Source organism: Rattus norvegicus, chromosome 15, assembly GCF_036323735.1.
Source record: "Rattus norvegicus strain BN/NHsdMcwi chromosome 15, GRCr8, whole genome shotgun sequence".
NCBI classification, from domain to species: Eukaryota; Metazoa; Chordata; class Mammalia; order Rodentia; family Muridae; genus Rattus; species Rattus norvegicus.
The window spans coordinates 43,334,024-43,351,549 of NC_086033.1; the positions used below are offsets into that span (position 1 = coordinate 43,334,024).

Here is a 17,526-nt window from a genome sequence, read left to right on the forward strand (position 1 = left end):
TTTAATCAAACAACTTCAGGGTATTAAATAAAAGTTAACATTAGATCTTTTTTCAAAATTATTTTGTAATTCTGAAATGAAATAATGAATTGGAGCAAAACTTAAACAACGAAAACACAGAAAAATGGCATTAATAGTTTTCCAAATGATTCCCTTGCGGAGGAGCAATAAAAAAAAAAAATCACCCAATTTAACTTGTTATCGGGAACCACCCACAGACGCGGATATAAACTTGCAATGCAACACACACACTGTGCTGGCATCTAACAAACTCCTAACTGGAGATTAAGCCTTGGCCCTCATCCATGCCAGGCCAGTGCCGACTGAGCTCCACCCCCCCAGCTTTCAGATGTCCCATCGCCTATGACACTTATAAAGACTCTTTTAACAAAGCAAGCTAAGTGTAATGCTAATCTTGCTGCTAGGTGAACTCCATTTCTATGAGTGTCAACTGTCACAACTATAAAAAGGGGATAAAAGTGGAGGCTGGCACACTCATCTTCTGATTTGTATTGTTTCACTAACTGTTGAGACACTTCTACCCTCTTCGGTTCTGACCACACACACACACACACACACACACACACACACACACACACACACACACACCTATTAAGAGTCCAGGAATCAAATGCCAAAGACTGAATTTATTAGCCATGTCAAACCTAAATCTGTAGCTAGAGACAACTTTTTCCATAAATGACAGGTTGGTACAAATCGCCAGCACCCTACCTTCACAGGTGCTGATGGACACCTTCCCATCATCATGGACACACAGAAATAAAGAAACTAACAACAACAACAACAACAACAACAACAACAAACTAAGCCAGAATGGTGTTATAGGCTTTTAATCCTAGCACTCTGGAAATATCAACAGAGGATCACTGGAAATTCAAGGCCAGCCCGGTGGACCAGTGAGTGCCAGGTCAGTTTTGAATTACATAGAAAGATCCTGCCTCAAAAAAAAACAAGAACTGGGGCTGGGAAGGGAGTTCAGGGTAAGGTACATGCCACACATGCACAAAGAACAGGGTTTGATCCCCAGCACCCATGTAAAAACAAAACAAGAAAAATTAATAAACCAAATAAAAACAAAACAAAATGATCAATAACAACTAATTAACTAATTAATTAAAACAGGCCAGGCAAGGAGGTGCTTTGGGGAAGTAGAGATGGGAACATTTCCGGGGCTTGTGAGCCAGCTAGGCCAGCTAAGCAATGAGCTCTAGATGCTTAAACACTAAGGTGGGGAACAAATGAGAAGAGCACTTGCCATTCACCTTGGCCTCCACACTGCTTATATACGCATAAGCATGCACACACAGACACAGAGATGAAGGGAAATATTAGAAAAATTTGTAAACATGTTGCAAACACAGAAAGTATACAGAGCTAACAGCTTAAGTGCCCACAATACACAGCTTGAACAGTTAATAAGTCTGATACTACCCCACCCTTCCACTCTGTGCCTAAGGTTATTTTCAAGCCTCATCATTTTCACGAATAATTCTTAGCAAGCTTCAATATCTGGTTTCCAAATCCAGAATAGACTAAGCCAATAAAAACTTTAAAGGTAGTTAAGTGTGAAAAAAAGTTCACTCATAGAATTAAAAATAACAAAGGCCAGTTACCTGAATTTAAAAAAGAAAAACTTTATTTACAGACACACAGAACAAAGCTGATCCTCATAATTGGTGGTGTTTATGATCTGTTTAAAAAGGAAGCAGACTGTGACATATGACTACTTTCAGGTCATTTGGGGAGTGAGGGTCGAACTCCGAGCTCTAACATGCTGACCCCACTCAACCACTGTGCATCCCCAGCCTGACAAGTTTTTGTTGAAGCCAAGACAATTAAAAGCTTGTGCTTTGGGACATTAGTCAGAGGTGTTTCGCTCATGTCAAACATTTTTCCTTTGAACAGTCCCAGATAAATATTGCCCTCTATATTTAGCATCTGAGAGGCAGATGGTGAGTGTAGGGTGAAGATCGGATGGTGACATGTGAGAAGGCACACTCGCAGATACAGAAATTTTAAAAAGCATCATGGTTAGAAGAATATTAGGCCTTAGGGGCTTAGGGATTCAGCTCAGCGGTAGACGGATTGCCTACTAAGTACAAGACCTGGGTTTGGCCCTCAGTTCCAGGGAAGGGGAAAAGTAGACTACTAGGGCTATCCAAAGTGGCTCATACCAGCCATCCTAGCATTTGGGAAGACCAGCTTGGGCCACAAATTGAGTTCCAGACTAGCCTGGGCTATACAAGGAGACTCTGTGCATCCTCTAACCACTACCACCAAAAATAAATAAAATAATAATACTAATTTCTCAAATAATTTCTCTGGGTACTTTCAGACTATAAACTTAATGACTATTCTCTCAGCCAGATTCACTGGGTAAAGGCTTTTCGTGAACCATTTATTGAAGTTCACAATCATCTGAGAAACATTAAGACACCAGCTGCCCAAGGTCAACCAGTTTTTCTTATAGAATTACGGGCTTCATCTTCAAACTGTAGGGTTAATGATACCATTATTATCTCTGTATTGTTTCTCTGGAGTAAATGTTTCTCTGTGAGATGCAGTGAGCATGTTCAGCATTCATGATGAAACAGGCCTGTCACAAACCATGGGGACTTTTATTCTGGAAGAATTATTACACACTACCTGTCAAGATCTTATAGCCTTTCTGATACTCATGCTGCTTCTACACCTCCAATGCTGGGAAAACTTCATGGAGATTGTAAAGTTGCTTCTTGTCACTTCAACCCACTCACCTGGCTTGACAGAGATGGATTAAATTTCTGTCCTCTCCTTTCTTTCACACACAACTTTTAAAAATATCAGCATCACATTTGCAGACAGCTCCCAGGCCAGGCACCCCCACGGCTTTCTCAGTCAGCCTTGCAGGGCCATCTTTGAGTGTGTGGTTCCCCAGACTCAATGGAAGACTGCAGAGTAGTTAAGGAGAAGGCAGAGAACCGGGTTCCCCGGGCCTAGAAAAATCACTCTGCCCATAGTCCTTTTTGTGTATTTTTCAGATAGTGTACAGCTCATTTGCACAGCTGCTGAGCAAACACGCATGGAACTATTACACTGCTCAGCTTTCTTTTCTAAGTCCCTAGGCACTGGAAATTTTGCCAGATAATCCCCAGGTGTACTAATACACGCCATCAGAAGAGTCCCAGAATTGCCACATGCCTGCCACAGGCTCTGTGACAATGTAATAGTACAGAGATTACCAGTCTTGATAATGATACATGTCAGGCTAGAACCGACAAGGACATATTTACAGAGAAAATCCAAGTTAACCTAGGACCTACTAAGCTCAAAGAGGTAGAAGAGAAGCCAAGTTGATTTTTGAACAGCTTTCAAGTAATCTTACTTAGAAACTACTGACTTAAAGGACAATGAAAACTATACAATAACACAATGTCATGTATCTTAGGTGAAATATGTTGCCTGGGTATAAAGGTAAGTTGGGCCTAGCATTATCAAAAATACCTCTTAGGGGTCTGAGGATATACCTCTGTCATAGTGTGTTTGTCTAGCATGCTCAAGGCCCTGTCTTCAAATATGAGCACTACAAATGCACATACCTAGAGTTTATAAATACATAGGTATATGTATCTATGCTGTAATATCAATATTTCCAAAATGAATACTTAAAATGAAGTTACCCATCATTAAAAGTAACTTAGACAGCAAGCGCCTAAGACATATCCCCTTCAAAGGAATTCATATCAGCTATTGGAACAAATGCCTTAAATGTCCCCAAATTAGTCACATAGTGAATACCTGCCCTAGCCAATCAGCTCCCTGGCCCTTCTGAAACACAACACTTCCCTCCTGACTAGGGGGAACTCTTTCATTCCTAAGACAGCCAGTGCCCAGTAGAATTTTCTTCTATCATCGTGTTACAGGGATCTGTACATGTAACTGTAGTCCTTACTGGAGCAGGAGCTCAAGAGCGAGGACCGTTTCCTACCCACTAGCCAGCCTCAATCCCTAGCAATGTGCCAACTTAAGGAGCAGTAAGCAGATCTTTGTTTAGTGCAGAAATTAAGTCTCACACCAATAAGATAGTCCAAAATTCTAATTTGGAAAGCACAAAGAGTCTGTAATACTAAAACTTAAAATATGCAACTGATCACCTTTTCAGACAATTAATAAGCATGTATTACTTACACATTAAAAGGTGAATAGTGTGTGTTCTTAGAACTAAGAATTTATATCTACATCTACACTACATTTAGACTCAAACTGTGTTAGGATTAGAGGCCCCGGTGTAGCTAGAACACTAAACTACAATTTAGAAACTTAACGGCTCCACACTGTGTAACCTATAATAGTCCCTGGAGTTCCCGACAGCAGGGGAACTGAAAGCCATGAGAGCAGAGCTCCTTCCACTGTGATCAGTAACTTTATAAGTCGCTGGTCTTTTATTTATTTACTTTTAAAGATTTATTTGTGTGTTTATTATATATACAGTTCTCCATGAATGTATGCCTGTATACCAGAAGAGGACACTAGGTCTCATTATAGATGGTTACAAGCCACCATGAGATTGCTGGGAATTGAACTCAGGACCTCTTGAAGAGTGGTCGTCAGCCCCAAGTTGCTAATCTTTTTCAGACGACTCTCTTCTGACCTAAAGCAGAATCTAATTCCGTGTGGCATACACTTGGAATATTCTGATGTTGCAATAGAACAGTCTACTCAGGGGTCAGTCTGTATCCATTGCTCACTCACTCATTTGAAGCCTCTACTTCATGAGCAGAATAAAATGACAATCATCAGAGCAAAACTTGTCACCCTGGACTGGTCAAAGATCCAAATGTCCTTTTCATTTTGTACTTCCCTCAATCCTGCAGTTTCTTAATGCTTAATCACCGAAATAATTAAAGTTAAAGAGTGAATCCATTAAGCTACAATAGGGTAAATCATAACTTCTTCAGACAGAACTGATAATAATGAGCAGACAATGTTTTCTAATCACCTCAGCTTATAAATGAAAAAACAATTCTAATGCAATATACACAGCACCCTTACTTCTTCCTAGATAAGCCACAGCATCTGTTGGGCAAAAACAAGGCCCTGCAACTGTAAATCTCTACCTTTTACAGGTAGAACCCAGATGCTATTCTCAAGAACGTCACCTTCAAAAGAATTCAGACGCCAGTTTCCGAGTCTTCATGGACAATAAAATCCTAAATTTAATCACAGCTGGCCTACTCACTTATCTACTAGGTGAGGTGGCTCATGCTTGTCACCCTAGCACTCAGAAGGCTAATCTAAGAGGTTATCGAGTTTGAGGCCAGCCTGGGCTACACTGGCAGATCCTGCTTCTAAGGGGAGCTTGGAATCACTAATTCTGGAAGTAATGTTGCTGAGTTTTATATCATGTGGCTCTCAGTGGCTTCAATGTGGATATTATCGCTGACAAGAAAGTTATCACAATTGCCTAGATTGCTTTTTACAGATTTAGAGGCCATTTTTTGCTGAAGCCAGTGACTCTTCAGTGGAGTGTGTGTGTGTGTGTGTGTGTGTGTGTGTGTGTGTGTGTGTGTGTGTGTGTAGCATGACCTTCTGATTTTCTGATTTTAGGAGACAAAAAACTCTATGTATCCACTAAAGAGAATAGTGATTGATTACTTCACATCCAATAATCTTTCTCCACATCTTAACTCATCCTTTTCTTTACTGATAAATAGCCCCAAACTCCATCTTCCCAGGAGATTGAGACTTGGGTTTCCCACCTCCATACTTGGCAATCTAGTAAGAAACATTTTTAAGTCTTTGTTCCACATTGATTTATTTATTTTGTTCATGGTGGCAGTGGGGAAAATACACTTATGCCATGATACACATGTGGAGGTCAGAGGGTAACTTTTGGAAGTCAGTTCTGTTCTTCAACCAAATGAGTCTTAGGGATTGTACCCCAGTCATGGTGATAGTGCCTTTACTGAGACATGTGGCCACAAAGGCATTTTGTAAAAAACAAAACTTGGTTCAGTGACATGTATTATGTGGTGAGCAAAACTGGTCTATCTGGTCATTAACACTAGTATCCAGAAACCTAATTCCCAGATTAATACTTACAATGACCTGCACAATACATAAAAGGAAAAAAAAATACAGACATTCAGACACTCAACCGGAGATTTTGCTGAGGTTAGAGTATTACAAATGTTTAGAATGAAGAAGCCTTCTCTGGCTGCATGAAGCAACAATTTCTGTTATTAATATATTTACTGAAATTTGCTGAGAAAAATTGTACAACAAGCTAACATTTGACATCCCTTTTACCTAAAAGTGTATGTTTTATGCCTCAAGTCCTGTAGGCCTTGTGTTGGTCATTTGAGCATTCAACAAACATTGACCACCTAAGGACAAGCAAAGCACTGGGGAGCATAGTCATGAAAATATACAAGTTCTACTCATATAGAACCTATATTCCTGCAGTGAAAGACACAAAAGGGTCAACATAGACTCCACATCATGGTAAGCACATAAGAGAAAAGGAAAGTGGGGAAAGAAGATAGGACTTGAGGGTTGTGGAACTGCATGCAGCCTTAAATAGGGTGCTGAGACACTCTCACTGAGGAAGTTAGACCTGACTGAAGACTAAACTAAGGGAGGGAGCAACCACGTAGATTAGGGATACAGGGCATTTCAAGATCTTGAGTCCAGAGTCAGCCTACTAGGTTCAGGGCTGACAAACACAAGGATACGTGTGAACAATTAGAACCTAGGCTAAGCAGGAGCCCCTCCTGGCAGCCTAAGATCCAAAGGAGCCTATAGTTTCTACTTGGAAGTACAAAATACTTCTTAGCTAAAAGAGAACTAATCATTTTCGCGGGTAACTCAGAAGGAAGCCTAGTATATACTGCTAAGGGTAGAATTTCTAATATCAACAGGTTAGCAAAGAACTTTCTTCTGTACATGCCCAGCACCTTAGAGAGCATCATCAGGGTCAACCTTAGACTAGTTTAAAGCACAACTGTCAATTTACTAGGTGAGTACTGAAGGCAGAGGACCAGGGAATTCAGCTCTCCATGCACTTCCAGAGGATGATGAGCTGGCCAGGTAAGATAGCACACACTCGTAATTGCAGTACTCAGAAGGCTGAGGCAAGAGGATCATGACCAGCCTAGCCTATATAATAGACCCTGTTTAAAAACAGAAAAGAGACAGGGAAGGGAAAAGCTTTGGAAAAAGATAACTTGAAATAAAGAAATCAGAAGAGACACCTCACAATGGCTTCAAGTCAAAATTAGGAGCGTTCCACAGGGCAGCTTCATTGTATTCACAGGACACTACAAGTACCCCATAGAGTGCTGACTCTACCTCCTACAGAGTCAGTGTACAGCTTCCTAGTTATGCAGCTGAGATGAGGGAGGAGAGTCTCAGTTAAGTCTACTGCTGTGAACAAACACCATGGCTAAGACAACTTGTAAAAGAAAGCATTTAATTTGTGGTTCACCATTCCAGAGGATAGTGGAATCCATGACCAGCATGGGAGGAAGCATGGCAGCAGATAGGCAGGCATGGTACTGGAGCAGTGGCTGAGAGCTTACATGTTCACACAACAATGGCTAGGCAAAGAGAGAGAGGCTAATTGGGCCTGCCATGGGCTTTTGAAACCTCCAAGTGACACACCTCCTCCAACAAGGCCACAACTCCTAATCCTTCCCAAACAGTTCTGCTAACTGGAGACCAAGCATGAGGAATGGATTGTGTACACAGTTAATTTCATGTGAACCTTCTCCCCGTTCTAATTGGTGAGATAAAGGCTCAAGCCTATTATTGGGCAGTGGAAGAAAAAGGTGGGGCTGGAGGTTTTAGAGAGTAGAGGAAGAAGGACAGAGAAGAGTTGTGGAAGGAAGATGGAGCAGAACCATGTGGCCTGGAAAAGCCCCAAGTAGCAAGGGATCTCATAGCTGGGAAACAGTTAGTGTAGTGATCAATCTGCCCAATCTAGGTGTACAGCTTATAAATATTATAACTGAGTTATGTGGTTTTTGCATGGGCTCATTAGGGTTGGAGATTTACTGCAACACAGAATGGTAAGATTTACATTGGCATTATCTGCTATAGTTTTCATGGATTCAAAACCCCTTCCTCTGAACTATTTCCTTCAGTTATCTACTGGTAAGCTCAAAAATTCTTGAATTTTATGACACTTATAAGCTAACACCATACAAATATAGTCTTTGTTTATTGTATGCAACTAGATATAATATGGACTCCCCAAAAATCTTTGTGCTATGAATTATAGATGGGAAGAATTCTTGAGGAATTTATTTTTATTGTTTATGTGTATGGATATTTGTGACTGAGTACCTGAAAAGGCCAAAAGAAGTCTTTGGATTCTGTGATTCTGGTGTTTAAGAAGGCTGTGAGCCACCTGATGTGGGTACTAAGAACCAAACACTGGACCTCTTGACTGAGCCCCCAGACTGAGCTCCTAACCACTGGGCCATCTCTGTAACTCCAGAAGAATTCTTTAACCTTTGGAATAATTTCCAGAATCAGATCAACATTAATTTCTTTTATATTACTTCTAACCAGCATAATAAATATGCTAAATATGCACCCCCTGGTCTTTATTTCTTATTTATGTTCATCTATAAATAAAAATATAAAACCACCTATTTACACAATGCTTAATAATATCTACTAGGGCTACACAACACTGGGGTCAACAGCCAATTACGGATCAGGAAGAAGCTCACGGGGGGGGGCCCTATCCATTCCTGCTAAACTACTGTATACTGATGGATTCTGAGGGAGAAGCTGTCACTGAAAGGTGAGCCAGCCAAACTCCACTAGATAATTCTACTCTGTATACACAGATGTCCTGGTTAAAGTCAGTGCTCACAAAACAAGAAGACTTGAAGTTGTAAGGAAGAGAAGGGGGAAAGAAAAGAGTGAGCAGAATATTTTATCCACATGTATAATCATCACAGAGGAGATTTTAAAACTAAAGAGAAAACTATGCAAACAAAGACTCTCCCATGAGGCAGCCATGGTGGCTTACAACTCTATCTCTGTACTCAGGAGGCTGAGGTAGTAGGATACTACGAATTCTTGGCTACCTGGCGCTACAGAATGAGCCCCTACCTCTAAGATTATCTTCTGTGGATATAATATGATGTTATAAACTTTAAATATCAGTGAATTTACCTTATTTATATCTTATTAAATTTATTTCATAAAATAGAATGGAATGCCCTCCATGAAGGTCCAAGAGAATGATGCATTCTTAATCCTGCTCGCACTCATGTGAGCTGCTAGTAGACTCCCAAACACTGCTTCCAAAGGAATAATGACAGGTCACTATTTTAAACTGAAACTCACAGCTAGGAACGCACACTCTGTATACGGCGAACTAGCACAGACTGCTTGTATGTGTGAAACCAAATATCGCCAATTACTCCCCATTGCAGGTTCCTTTAACTGTTATCCCTTTCAATGCTACTATTTAAGACACTCTTTTCTCTCCAGCTAACTGCTTTCTCACTTTTGTCTTATTCTTGTATATAGCTACGACCTCCACAAAACACATATCTGAGGGCCAAGACAGGGTCAAAGAAGTTCCGTACCCACCAAAGGTAGCTCCCTTCAAACTAAATTGTCACAAATACTTTTGTGTGTGCACATGAGTGTACAGATGCCACTAGAGGCCACATGTTGGCTTTGGGTGTCATCGTCCATCACTTGGGGCCTTATCATTTTTTGAGGCAGTCTCTCACTGATCTTATCTCACTGATTCAGCCAGTCAGCAAAGCCTAGGGATAGTTTGTCTCCACCTTCCCAAGGCTGGAATTAGATGTGCACCACCATTCCTGCATTTTCAATGTGCATGCTGGGAATCGAATTCAGATCCTCAGGTTTACAGGGCAAGCACTTTACCAACTGAGCCATCTTCCTAGGCTCCTAAATTGTTAATTTTGTTTTTTGAGGGTATAGTTGAGTCAATCTTTGGTTGTACACTGGTTTATTTGGGTTTTTGGTTGGTTGGTTGGGTTTTTTTTTTTTTCTTTTTTTTTTTTTTTGGGCGGGGGCGGGGGTTGGAGACAGGTTTTCTCTGTGTAGCCCTGGCTGTCCTGAAACTCACTCTGTAGACCAGGCTGGCTTTGAACTTCGCCTCTCAAGTGCTGGGCTTAAAGGCACATACCACCACTGCCACATTCTAATGCACACTGTTTAACCTACACAGTATCTACAATTTTGAGACTGTACATATATATCAGTGTTTTTAATAGAATCAAGATCTACATTCATCAACATACATTGTTAATATCTCGTGGAACCCTGAGTTCAAGGCATGCTTCTCTGAGTCACTGCAGGCAGGTAACTGCAGTCACTCAACTCTGCAGACACTGAATAAATGCCACTGCCGACCAGCGAGCTTAACTCACTCAGTGATTTGTCTCATGGCAGAAAATTATTCATATTGTCCTGTTTCAAGAAAACTGGCACCATGACTTATAGCATGCTAAACATACTGTCTTTTCATGTTAATTATTTTAGTTAAGAGCACTCTGAAGGCGGCACTTCAAGAAGGGCACTTTCATGAGAGCAGGAGATAGAACTCCCATGAGAGACCCTCCCCTCCCCCACTCTCCGCCACCAATACCGGAGGAAGGAAGACATTCTTATCAGGAGTCCAGGATGGAAGAAATCTACACAAACAAACCCTGTTCAACTAACCTTATCTGCTTAGTCACTCTTCCAAGATTAGCTGCCCTGATTGAAAGCTTTTCATTTGTCTAAGACAGCTTTTGGTCCTAATGGCTTCTTGGGGCCCTCATTTTTCTTGGGGTAGGGGTGGGGGGGGTCCCATAGGGGAAAAAAGATCACCAAATAAAATGTGTATGCTTTTCTCTCAGTAACGTGTTACTTTAGTTCTAAGGCTTGAAGAGGATGGAGGATATATTTATCTCCCCTACGCTGTGAGAGAAAACCGTCTCCATTTTTCTCTTATCCCTGACTTATTTTCTGTTCCACAGGCATTACTGGAGCAGTCATCAAATACAACCAGATGCTGACAAAGCTAGTTCACCAAAAAGGCAAGTCCAGAGTACACACCAAGGACTAAGAACACACACAGCAACAGCAAATAACCCCTGCAGTTATTCAGTAAAAAAGGGTGGTGGCACCCAAATGATAATTAATGCTTATAACTTTCTACCTAGCAACTCCCGTTCTGGAGATTAACCCAAGAATATAGTTCATACAGGGCAAGGTAACTTCAATTCAAGGTTATTCTTTGCAGCACAAAAGATCAGAAATAATCTACATTGCCACTATAAGATGACTATAAGTTATGGTATAACCACACCATACAGCCATAAAAACTAAGGAAACTCCTTACATCTTATTATGAAATAGATTCCAATTGAAAAGAACAAGAAAGAACAAAGTGTTTTTGTCAGCTGTAGAGGAGGAAGAGATTTAAAAAAAAATGCTCACATAGTCTTGTTTCTATACACACACCAAATACTTCTGGAAAGGTATTGAAGACACCAGTAATCCTTGAGGAGAACAGCTGAATGTAGTAAGGAGACTTCAAAGGCTTCCATTTTTCTACCTTATACATTTCCCAGTTGGAGAGGAATATGAAAAGCTGGCAGAGTTCATTCCAAGTAAAAGTAAGAATTCTCCACTGGAGACAACAGATAGAACCAAAAGATAAAGTGCTTAGCTAGCATTCACCAGGTTCTGGGTTCAAGCCTAAGTACTCCATCCACATCAATAGCATTTGGCTTTGGAGTTCAACGTGCTGGTTCAGCAGGAACCTAGGGGTAGAGTGGGGGATCAGGAAACAAGACAATGAAAGAATTGACATCCTTTGCCATCTGGCTCTTTGAACTGGCTGTGAGGTCTGAAGAAATAAAAGGATAGATCTGAAAGATAAAGGGTATTTTCAAGATATGGGCAGACGGAAACTGGGCAGGAAGGACTCCCCAAATCCACCCTGGGCTTCTGGTGCTAAAGGCTGAAGCTCTGAACATACATTCCCAGCATGGCATGTCTGTCCCTCACAGGGAACACAAATGCAGAGACAGTGAGGAGGTACCACAATGGAACAGCATAAAAAAAGGCTATAAGCACAAACTCTACTTCATGGCTGTATGTGGTGGCACACACCTTTAATTCCAGCATTTGGGAGGCAGAGGCAGGTAGAAGTCTGAGTTCAAGGCCAGCCTGTTGTACAGAGCAAGTTCCAGCATAGCCAGGCTATATAGAGAAACCCTGTCTCAAAACCACAAACAGCAGCAGCAAAAAACTCTTTACTTCTGTCCTCAAATGTATGTAAGATTCCACTCAGGGGGTCCTCAATAGCCTTCTCAGGCTCCAAAAGCGTGGCTGCTGTGCAAGCAGGAAGTAACAGTTACATTCCATCTCCCCCAGGTCCTGAAGCCAGACACATTTTCACTACAAATCTCTAAACATGAGATACCAGGAGCAAAGAAACAAACCAGCACTCCAGAAAGAAAGCCAAAAGGAATGTCAGTGTGTTTTAAAAAGTAGCCTACTGCTCACCACACGGGAAGTGGGAGGAACCGTGAGGGCAAGCAAAGAGGTCACTAAGCTCCTCTGGGATCCACACTTACTCTACAGAGTACAGTCCTTCAACCACTTTAAAAAGCCATCAAGGGGGCTGGGGATTTAGCTCAGTGGTAGAGCGCTTACCTAGGAAGTGCAAGGCCCTGGGTTCGGTCCTCCGAAAAAAAGAACCAAAAAAAAAAAAAAAAAAAAAAAAAAGCCATCAAGCAATGGTGTGTGTTCTTGATACTATGGCACTGTGTACCCCTGCATTCTAGATTGTTCACATTAAAAAGAAAGACAACTAGAAGAATGGGAAAAGAGAGCTGGGGAACACACGGGGAACATAAGCACATCCTTGTAACATATTGGCAGTAAATTACTGAATAGTCAAATACAGAATTGCTTTCATTTTTAAAAGTTTAAGACATATTGCCCTGTTCTAAAAATATAACAAAGTATTTATCTTAATTCAATGTACTATCTTCCTTTTTCAATTTTATCCGGAATTAAAAAAAATATATATATTCCATGTATGCCCTATAGCACAAAGATAATAGTTTTAAATATACAGATGAGTCATTTTTAAGAGATGAAGTTTACACTAAAACCATAATACTTGCTAAACCATAAAAACCCAGAGAAACCAAAGGCCATTGTTAGGTAATTTGGATTCATATGTGAAGATGAATGATATTGCCAGGAAGAGGTGTTTCTAAGATTAGCAAGGAGTCACTTCAGAGGCTCTGGAGATGAAACTCCATTTGATATAAATCTGTGGCTTAACAGAAATGAAACCAGCATTACTTGTTTACTATACCCTGTTTTTCTTCCACCTACCTCAGGAGCTATGGAGTATAATTTTATGTTTGATACTTACCTCTACATTTTTCATACACCTTCATGTATGCGTTTGATGTTCAAATGCCCCCACAATGTAGGTAAGGCAGGTTTTACAAACACTTAAACACAGGAAAATTTTAATTTTAAACAAAGCAAAATAATGTGTCACCAGAGACATTTTATCCAACTTCTAGTTCTCCAAACAACAACTTCTATTTTCACAGAAAATACCTTTCCTGCCCATTTACCTTCATTTCACTAAAGCCAAGCAGCTGTGCTTTGTCTCAAGTTATTAGCAGAGTTCATACTCCATCAATTTCATATTCCAGACAACAGACTTTGATATCTATTTTTCATTGCAGTGGTTGGGAAATGAAGGTTGGGAAGTGTTGAAATATGGCTATGTACAAATCAACCTGCCACATCTGACTTTGTTGGCAAAACAGAAAATGATGTCTATACCTCTAACCCAATAGGACAAGCACAGATCTAACTAAGGAAAGCTTTATAATACCAGACTTCTGTAACATTAAGATAGTGTGGGAATGATATTCTAGAAACAAATGCCGTGTACAAGGGCTACAGTAAGACAAAGTATTTACAGCAAGGGGTATCATTTCATTCTCTTGTCATTTCTTTACAGTAGCTTCTTTGTCAATCCATTAACAAAATCCATTAACAAAGGTCACCAGCTTGGCGAATTCTTCCTTTATTCCCTAAAAGTTATAAAACTTCCTGAGTGAGATAACCTGACGACTTGTGAATGGAGTTAGCAGACCCCTTAGTTTCCTGAACTGTCTGGGTGAACTAGGAGGCAACTGGTAAAATAAAGCAGGAGTCACTTAGACCTGAACACATGACACAGGAAACTCATTAAAACAAACAGCCTTTCCCCAGCCTTGGTGGTCAGCATGCAGTAAATTGTGATCTCTAGGCCAACTCCCGCTCTCTTTCAATTCTCTTTCAGTTTGCATGTCCTTTCCTGCAGTGGTGGCTCTTTTGCACAAGATATCCCACTTACCTTGGCTTGATAATTCTTTTCTTTCTTTATGTGATACCTAGCCTTCAGACCTGGACTTTATCATTTCCCAAGGGACCCCTTTCCTGCCAATCTGACAATGCTAACTCTCTACATTCTAAGTTCTCAAAGCACCTGGCAGTAGCCCATCATGGTGCACTGGAGTGTAGCTTTGCATCTGTATGACTATTTAAGTAATAATCCTCACTACACTGGAAGCTTCAGGAAGGTAGAAACCACACATGTCTCTGTTCTCTATTATGTTCCTTTTACCCAGGAGAGTTTCTGGAACATGGCTGTTACTTAATAAATAGCGAGCGAGGAGATGAATAATGATCTACGAATATTTCAACAAGCATTGAGCCAGGAGTTCCAGATCATTGGAGTCTACCTCTGCCTTATTATTTTGCTTTTAATTTTCCTGTGTTTAAGTGTTTACAAAAACCAGCTTACCTACATTGTGGGGCATTTGAACATCAAATGAATAGACAGGTGTATATGAAAATTGTGCAGGTAAATGTCAAACACAAACACTGCATGGCTATTGAGATCGGTGAAAGGAGGCAAAGGTACACTAAGTGAGTTGTGCTGCTGTCACTTCTGATAAGCCACAGTTTTATATCAATGTGAGGCTCACCCCCAGAGCTGTTGTTTCTAGCTTTGTGGTTCACTGATCTATATAGAAAAGATCCTTGGGCTGGAGAGCGCTCAACAGGAGAGAGCACTTGCTGTTACTCCAGAGGATCTGGGCTGAGTTCCCAGCACCTCATGGTAGCTGGCACTGCTTACTGTGACTTCAGTCCAGGGGATAAAACTCCCTCTTCTAACCCCCAAAAGCACCAGGCATGCATGGGCACATACATGCACACAGGCAAACACTCACATAAGCTGAAATAAATATATACTGTAGAAAATCTAAATATGTAATACATGGCTGAGTCTCTGGTTATCTAAATATTGAAAATATTCATTTTTTTTTCCTCTGTGACAAGATGAGTGGGTCTGTGAAGCCACAGGGTTTTTCTCACTTAATATAAAATTATTCTCTTTACAGATCGAAAGACCTAAGAATTTCTTGAGAAAAATGTAACTATCTTTCTTTTCTCATAGTGGATACTTACCACTTTATAAATTGTAGAATATTATTAAAACTCAAAAAGTAGAGGAAGTTCTCAGGCCAAAAAAAAAAAAAAAATCACTAATGATTGATTAGTTTGAGTTTTGGTTCAGTTACATAACATATAATATATCCTTAAAATGTCATAATATTAACCTTTACAATAACAAATAATTACCACTTACTGTACCTGCATTTCAACTTTCAATTGTTCATAAAAGTAGCACTGGTAAAAGGCCTAGCTTGGCATACACCAGAGAGTGCATGCAATGATAGTGTGTTGGGTTTTTCCTTAAAGAGAGCCTGAAAATGATTTGGCTACACCTACTTCTGATTCCCATGGTTATCAAGAATCCGAAGGTTAAATTGGAATTCATACATCTATTTAAAGAGTAAAAAATATTTTAGACTCTCCTTAAGATAGAATTAGTTTGTTTTCTGAAAAGGAGCAACGATGAAGGATCAACCATGTATAAATGATTAACTAATGAGAATACACTAACAACAGTAACACTTAGTACACTATTGGTGTCTGTTTCTTCACTTGACTGTCATGGTGATTCTACTGTACAATGTTAATATTTCTATCTCACAACAGAAGAAAACTGAGGCTTAAAGGACATTAAAAACAAATGAAAAAATGCCTCAGTAATTTAACAGTATCTTTCACAAGTATCTTCTAACAGGAGTTAGAACTGCATACAAGAGGCTCTTGAGTTAAGCTCCCAGCACTGGCCATTCTACACTCTACTGGAGACACATCACAAAATAAAGCTATAAACCATACCTATCTCAACACACACATCATTTGTAATATGACCCTATTGTTACTCAATCACGCTTTTAGAAGAAAAGGCTTTGATTAAATAAAACTTATCAACTCTTTTTACTGTCCAGCCCTTTGGCTTCATGGTGAATTCTCCCAAGCATTTAAGTTAGAAATAATGCCAATTCATATAAGCTATTTCAGAAAACAGAAGGCAAGCATGCATTTCAACTCAACAGACATGGCTAGTATCACTGTAACATCAAGTCAAATACGTTAAGGGCAAAGCGATCCATGTGTGAGTATCCCTTGGGAACATGTGCAGAGAACCTTAATAAAATACTAGGAAATGATAAAACTTAAGTCCAACAAAACAAAAGGTTCCTGCAATCCTGACTAACGTTAATGATAGTGTGAGACGGCTTAACTCTCCAAAGCCCTTAAAGTGCTTTACCATATTAACACCTACGACCATTTCAATAAATCCAAAAACAAACCTTCAATTCACGATCTTAAAACAATGACAAAACTCAGCCAAATAATGCATGAAAAATAACTTCTTTAAAATAATAAAGTATTTACAAAACACCTAATATTTGATTACAGTTATGACAGAAGACTGAAAGCTCTCTCATTTGGATCTCTACAACTCCAGTGTCTGCTAGAGCTTCTGGGCAGTGCAGTGAGGAGGAAAGTAAAAGTCTTAGGAAACAGAGCTTACCAGCAGGTCTCCAGGACAGCCACCGTATTTTCATCTATACCTCAGTTCATGTCAAGTCCCTACTTAAAGTCACATAGTGGCTTCCACTGCACACAGAATAAAATGCAATCCCTTCCTAAGGGACATTCACACTCTCTTGTAAGATTTGGCTTCTATTCTTCACTCACTGTGGCCTAGGCTCAGGCAGCTTGTTTCTCAAGGTCATTCCCCTTTCTTTCCTTCCTTCTTTCTTTTCTTTCTTTTTTTTTCTTTTTTTTTTTTTTTTTGAGACACTGCAGTCTGCTTCTCACAGCCAGTTTGTAGTTCGTTGTTGTTACTCGAGTGCTAAGTGGCACACACTTGAAATGGTCTATTAAATAACCGTTATAACTTATTCTACTTATTACTGCTATCAAATTAGTTTCTTCCTTAGGCTGAAGAGTTGGCTTAGCACTTGAGGGCCAGCACTACTCTCATGGAGGACCTGAGTTCAATTCCCAGCACCCTTATCAGGTGGCTCATCA

The 17,526-nt window shown here is 40.1% G+C and overlaps 1 protein-coding gene across 15 annotated transcripts in view; it reads right to left on the minus strand.

Moving 5' to 3' along the window:
- Positions 1–17,526, minus strand: part of Hmbox1 (homeobox containing 1) — a 132,509-nt gene that overhangs the window by 90,521 nt on the left and 24,462 nt on the right.